Consider the following 7034-nt stretch of genomic DNA (forward strand, 5'->3'; position numbering starts at 1 on the left):
CTCCTTTAGTTTAGAGGAAAAATACATATTCAAATAAATTTAGTAGAAGGAAGTATACAATAGGGACAAAATAGAGACCCAGAAAAAAGTGTTTTAAAAATCCATTGAAAGAAAGATAATTTTCAGTTCAGAAGAGACATGGAAATTAGGGAAAGATTAATAGAAAATATAATGATTGACTTGGTGCTTGCATGAAGGGAAGGATTTCATAAGGAAAAAAAAAATAATCAGTGGGGAACGAAGAGGGGACAAAAGTATGAAAATGGAAGGTGACAAAATGAAAATAAAAGTCTTCTAGCATTCTAGATTTCTTGAAATGAAGATTACATGAAAGTCAATGTCTAGAAAGATGGGTTGAAGATTGTGGATGATTTAAAATGCTAAGATAAGTGGATTATATTTGATTCAGCAGGCCATGATTACTTACTGAAAATTTGTGAGAAGAAGGGTGATATAATCAAAACAATAGAATTCTGGAGTTTGGACTCCACATTAGGCATTATTTGGTCCTGACTCTTGATTGTGGGATGAATACGTTCTATAAAGACCCTGACAGGAAATCAGGCAGACTCTGCTCTCAAACTTCTAAAGATGGAGAGTGAGCTTTAATTTAAAAAGTAAGAGGGAACCAACCAGATTCTGAGACCTCCCTTTCCCAAAGTGCTGTGAATTATTTTGCTCATGGTATTTTGAAATGATCAGATGTAAAATAATATTACATTGGGACCAATCATCATTATTCCAGGCCTGCAAGAAGGTGACATTTACACATTTGGAAGTGAAGAAAATAGAGGCAGAAGGCTGGATTCACCAGGGACGCCAAATACCTGAAAGTTGATAGTAAACATGTTATGTATTTCCTGTTTTTAATGAAATTCTACTGATAAATTAAAATTTTCCATTAAGTATGCAAATAGGAATATTCTAGGCAATGAAGATGATACCTTTGTATACATATAATTGTGAATTTAAAATCACTCACAGAGGTCAAATGACTTGCTCAGGATTATAAATAGTAAGAAATAGAGTCACGTCTCACAACCATTTTTTGGTTCTAATTTTAGTTGACAGTTCTTTGTATCTCACCATTCATTTTTCTATTTGTATATGTTCCTATATACATATATGTATATATATGCATATAAGTATAAATAATGTGGGTCTGTGTGTATAGATATATACATAAACATATATCCATATCCATTCCTCCATCCACACCCCCCCACACACATTTCTCCAACACATACAATTCATTGTACTTCAGTTCTCCAAATGTATAGCAAGCATTCCCTGAAGGGAGAGAGTTTCTTCTAATCTATTATTTCCAGTGAGTTCTAGCCATGCTTCCCTTTATTCTTTATTCTCAGGTCATCTTCTCACCCCCCGATTTTCCCTTTTTCTTTCCTTCTTTTTTCAACTCCCCTCCTCCCCAGATCAGTTCTGAACTTATTGATCAAATCAAGTCTGCTATTGTTCTTGGAAGGATTATGTTATTCTACTCCTCTGTGGCTTCCCTGATGATTCCAGTAACTTTCTGGACCACAGTGCTCCACTCTGCCATCCACTTCCCTAAGTATATTGTTTCCCCCATCAGCAGTACAACTCCTAGTCAGTAAGATCTGACTTTTATATATTTGTTACCATCATTCAGTTCACTTAGTACACTTAGTAACTTAATACAATTGCTTCATCATTCATTCATCCATCCATCCATAAATTGATTCATAAAATGAGGGTAATAATACCTTTTACTTCCCAGGACTATTGTAGGGATTAAATAAAATAACATTTGTAAAGCATTTTGTAAATTCTAAAAGCACTGATTATTATATTATTATAATTATATTATACACTGATGATATATTATTGTATAATACATAATACTTATCTTTTGTAATTATTAATAATTTATTATTCATTAAATCAAACTATATTCAACTTCTTCCTAAATCCTCAGGTTACAAAGTTAGTTGCTTTACTCAAGCATTTTACAATATAATTAAATGAGAACATAAATAACATACAAAAGAAAATATACTGCAAGAACTCCAAAGGGAAAGAGGAAGATGGTAAATTCATTGTTTGAAATAAACTTTTTGGCCTTTGATACAGTGACAAGCATACATTGATAAAAGATTATATATTTAAATTTCAATAAGAATTTTTCAGTTTTATCATGGAGTAAAGGTTTAGATAACATAATGTTCATATGACACAACAGATAGTTTAAAACTATTCAGTATAATCTCCCCAGATAGAAGTAATCAGAATAACTCACATTTTTAGAGTATATTAGTGTTTGGAAACTTCCTGATAACAATCCTGTGAAGTGGAAATGAGTATTTATTCCCGTTCTCTGGCTGAGGATGATAAAAAGCTGTAGTGACTTATATAAAGGCCTACAACAACCAAATGGCAGAGCTAGGTAGCTATGAAATCTAGACTTTTGGACTCTAAATCCAGTGTTCAGGCCAATTCAATGTGCTATCCCTGTTTCATTCTCCCTTTTCTCCACCAGATACCTAAATAGACCATGGCTGGCTAGAGAGCTCAATCTGGAGTCAAAGATGGCTTCAGTGTTATGTTATTTGACTTCTCTCTCACATATAAAATAGGATAAAATAATAAATTTTTTTTAGGGATAAAACAAGATGATATTTTAAAAGAACATAGCAAAGTATCTGGCAAATTGTAAACTAAGTTTTTTCCTCCCTCCCTTCTTCCCTCTCTCTCTCACTTTTTTCATTCCTCCTTTCCTTCCTTTATTCCTCCCTCTCTCCTTCTTTCTTTCTCCTTCCTCTTTCCCTTCCTCCTTTTCTTCCTTCCTTCCTTCCTTCCTTCCTTCCTTCCTTCCTTCCTTTTTTCCTTCCTTCCTTCCTTCCTTTTTTCCTTCCTTCCTTCCTTCCTCCCTCCTCTCTCTTCCTCCTTTTCTCCCTTCATTTTTCTTTCCTTCTTTCTTTCCATCATTTCTTTTTCCTTTTGTTTTCAAATTCTAATGTAACCCTAATCCCTCTGCTTCCATGAAGCTTTCCCTGATTTTTCTGTTCTAGAATGATTCATTCCTTTCTAAACTTCTGTTGCTGATTGTTGAGTTCTTGCCATGACTCCATGTTACATTGCTTGCTAATTGTTTTCACTCTGCTATAATGACTTCCCTTATTTCCCACACAGCATTGAGCACAGGGCTGAGAGCATCACAGGTGCTCAATGAAGACTTGCTTGTTGATGCTAATTAAGGATTTTTCTAATTGAATTTCCCTGTTATAGGCATTGACCTATATATGGTCTTTATTTACAATGAGAACAAGAATTAGATTTTTTTAGAGTAGAGAGGAAAGGTGTTGGGATTGGGGATGATAACTATCTTCAAGCATATGGATAGGAAGTGTGTAAGAGAAACATGTTTTATTCTGGCTGGCACAAGAAGGTGAAATGAGGAGTAGTGGGTAGAAGTGGCAGAGAGAGAAAGTTAAACTCCATTTAAGGGGGGATAGTGATACCAATCTACAAGCAATGAAAGCTTTCCCATAATACAATAGATTTCTTTATCAAAAATTTCTGTGACTGGAAATATGCAAGATAATCATTTTTAAGGTAAGTTGTATAGAGAATTCTTTTTTTGATATGGAATAAATGAAATAGCATGTCTGGTCCTTTCCAAATTGGGAATTATGTAGTTCATAGGGAAACACACACATACACTTTACATTTTTCTAACAGTATTTTTATAGGGATCCAGGGAAGGCAGATAATATAGTCCCAAATTTAGAGATGAAGAAACAGACCCAATCATAGCATCATCAGCACCATCATTATGATAATAATAATAGTTGACATTTATATAATGCTTTCATGTTTGCCAAAGCCCTTGTAACAACTCCATGAGGTAGCTACTATAATCATCTCCAATAATAGCTCATCTTTTTGTTAGCCTGTGACATTCTCCAGAGCATTTTCCTCACAATAAGCAGTACAAAGGGGGTAGTGCAAGTATTTTGATTTCTATTTTACAGATGTGGAAACTAAGGCACAGAAACATTAAAGGACTCAGGATCACACAACTGGTAAGTATCTGAGGCAGGATTCAACCCCGTTTCTTAGTGACCCCAGTCTAATACTCCACTCACTATGTGATGTTTGGAGACATAATCAAAGTAAACTATCTGGAAAGTAGAAGCCAAAAGTTTTTTATTGCATTTTTTCTGCACCTGACTTGAATATATCTTCTTTCTTGCTGTTATATAATCTTTCACAAATATTCTTGCTGTTCAGTTATTTTCAGTTCTATCTGTTTATCACAACATTTGGGGTTTTCTTGGCAAAGATCCTAGAGAGGTTTGTCATTCTAGCTCATTTGACAGCTGAGGAAACTGAGGCAAACAGGATAGAGTGACTTGTTCAGACTCACAAGCTATTAAGTGTTGGAGGACAGATTTGTACTCAGGAAGATGAATCTTCCTAACTCCAGGCCTAATGCTCTAGTCACTGTGTCATCTAGCTACTCTGCACATAATGACATGTATTCTCCCACCCCCAAACTAAAAGTATCTGAAAATACGTATTTCTAGTTTTTTCTTGGTTTGTAAACAGAGAAGGTCAGCATTTCTATGACTCCATATTCGATAAAATTATACAATTCCACTGAATCTAAAATAATGTTATATACTAAATAAATAACCAAGGACCTTCATTTTTTCCATTACTCACAAGGGGAAAAAGGCCATGTTTTAGTGGAAAACTGAGGTAGCAAACTCTTACTAGCTCAGTAATCTCTGTGTTTGTCCCAGCATCTGTCCCATGTAATTTGATTCTGGTAAATTAACATATATTTTTGAAAACAGAATTACATTTGTAACTAGCTGTTGTAGTTGGTGGTATTGGACACTGAGCTCTGGAAATTAATTAGGGGAACAAAAGCTTGGATGAGTTTTCAGATAATATTTTGGTCAGTACTCTCTAGTTCAAAGGGTCTGAGGCTGGGAGTCACTAAGTTCAGTTTTACCATTAGCACTCACTCTATCTCTTTGGGAACTAGTTTTCTTAAATGCAAAATCTGTATTCAATTCAATGAAACAAAAATTTATTAAATGCTCATTGCCCCCATAGAATACTATGTAAGACAGCTAACTGGTGAAGTGGATAGAGCAGCTGGGCCTGGCGTTCCAATTCTGAATTCAAATTTTACCTTAAACAGTAGCTGTATGACTCTGGGAAAATGACCTGTGTTTGCTTTAGTTTTTTCTTTTGTAAAATGGGGATAATAATAGCACCTATAGGCATCTAGGTAGAGCAGTGGATGGATTGTCAGCCCTAGAATCAGAAAAACTCATTTCCTAAGTTCAAATCCAGCCTTAGACATTTACTATGTAATTCTGGTCAAGTCACTTAACCCTGTCTGCTTCAATTTCCTAATTTGTAAAATGAGTTGGGGAAGGCAATGGTCAACTACTCGTTTGTATCTTTGTTATGAATATTACAAATGGGGTCACAAAGTTGGATATGACTGAAACAATTGAAGAACAAGCACATCATTTTGAGGATAAAATAAATAATATTTGTAAAATGTTTTGCAAACCTTAAAATGTTAAGATTGAAGAAAGAATTTCTAAGAATAAGGAAAAATGTGGCAAAGACAGGCGGGGGTTAGAAAACACAGAACATGTACAGAGGAAGACAATAGAGTTTATGATGGTGAAGAGGATTATATAAGGTTATAAAAGTAGCATGGTAGTAGATCATGAAGACACTTGAATGTTAATCATTGAAGGTTTGAAAATTATTCAGTAGATAATACAGAACACTGAAGATTTTTGAAAGGAAAGTGATATAAGGAGAGGCAATGTGGCCATAGTGGTGGAATGAATGCTTCACCAGGAATTCCTCATATTAATTAAGTAATAGGGCTCCTTTCCCTCCTTTTGCCTTCCCCAAACTAATATAAGAAAAATCTAAAAAATATTAGTGTGTCATTTACAAGTATGTCAGTGAAGAGAAAACTCGGGACACTCAGAACACTCAGAATAATCAGGAAAATCTGTATTCAAATCCAGCGTTGGACACTTTTTAGCTATGTTATTTCAGACAAGACACTTTAACCTCTGTTTGCCTCAGTTTCCTTAACTGTAAAATGTAAAATAAAAATGTCACTTACCTTGCAAAGTGGTTTTTTGAGGATCATATGAGATAATATCTGTAAAGAACTTATCACAGTGCTTAGCACAGGATAGGTTTATATAAAATCTTATTCCTTTCCTTTTTTCTGTGATTAAAATAAAAAGAGGATGTATACAAGACGGAAAAGGGGACACCTTAGGAAAACACATAAGGAAATTGTAGTGATCCTCTCAGCAGATGATAATAAGATGTGACAGTATCACTTGTGACAGTGAGAATAGAGAGGAGAGGTGCTAGGGAGGTTATAAAAGTAGAATCAATAGGACTTGGTAAATGGAGGATAAATATCCATACTAATCTCCCAAAGTAGTGGGGAGTATGAAATGAGGTAGACAATGACAGAACAGATTATTATGGTGGAAAGAGTCCTGGTTTTGAGTCAAAATATAAGGCTTTGCATTCTGATTATGATTCCCCAGGAGTGTCATTGTGATCAAATGACTTTATCTTTCGACTACTCATTTTGCTCATCTTTAAATTAGAGGGGTGGAAAAGGTGCTCCATATGGTCCTTTCTAATTCAAAATTCTGTGTGAAAATGCAGGACAAAATGGTGGACAAATGGCATAAATGACTACAAGCAATTTTTGACTAAACGTATTGGGTTTATAGAGTTTATACTTAAGGCAGCCAATTAGATATACCTAGGAGATTAGTGATGATGCTTTTATCAGATGGCACATATGCCTTCACTTTCCTGGTTTCCTTAAGAAATCCCCAAGGCTTTATTTCTCCTATAAAAGATGCACTTATGATGAAGATCTTTGCTAAATTCTTTTCAGAATTAAACCCACTATGAGATTACTCTCTCTCCCTCCTCATAGTATTTTCCCTTTAATGCTGCTTTTCTCCTTACTCTAC

The sequence above is a fragment of the Antechinus flavipes genome, chromosome 3 (assembly GCF_016432865.1).
Source record: "Antechinus flavipes isolate AdamAnt ecotype Samford, QLD, Australia chromosome 3, AdamAnt_v2, whole genome shotgun sequence".
Taxonomy (NCBI): domain Eukaryota; kingdom Metazoa; phylum Chordata; class Mammalia; order Dasyuromorphia; family Dasyuridae; genus Antechinus; species Antechinus flavipes.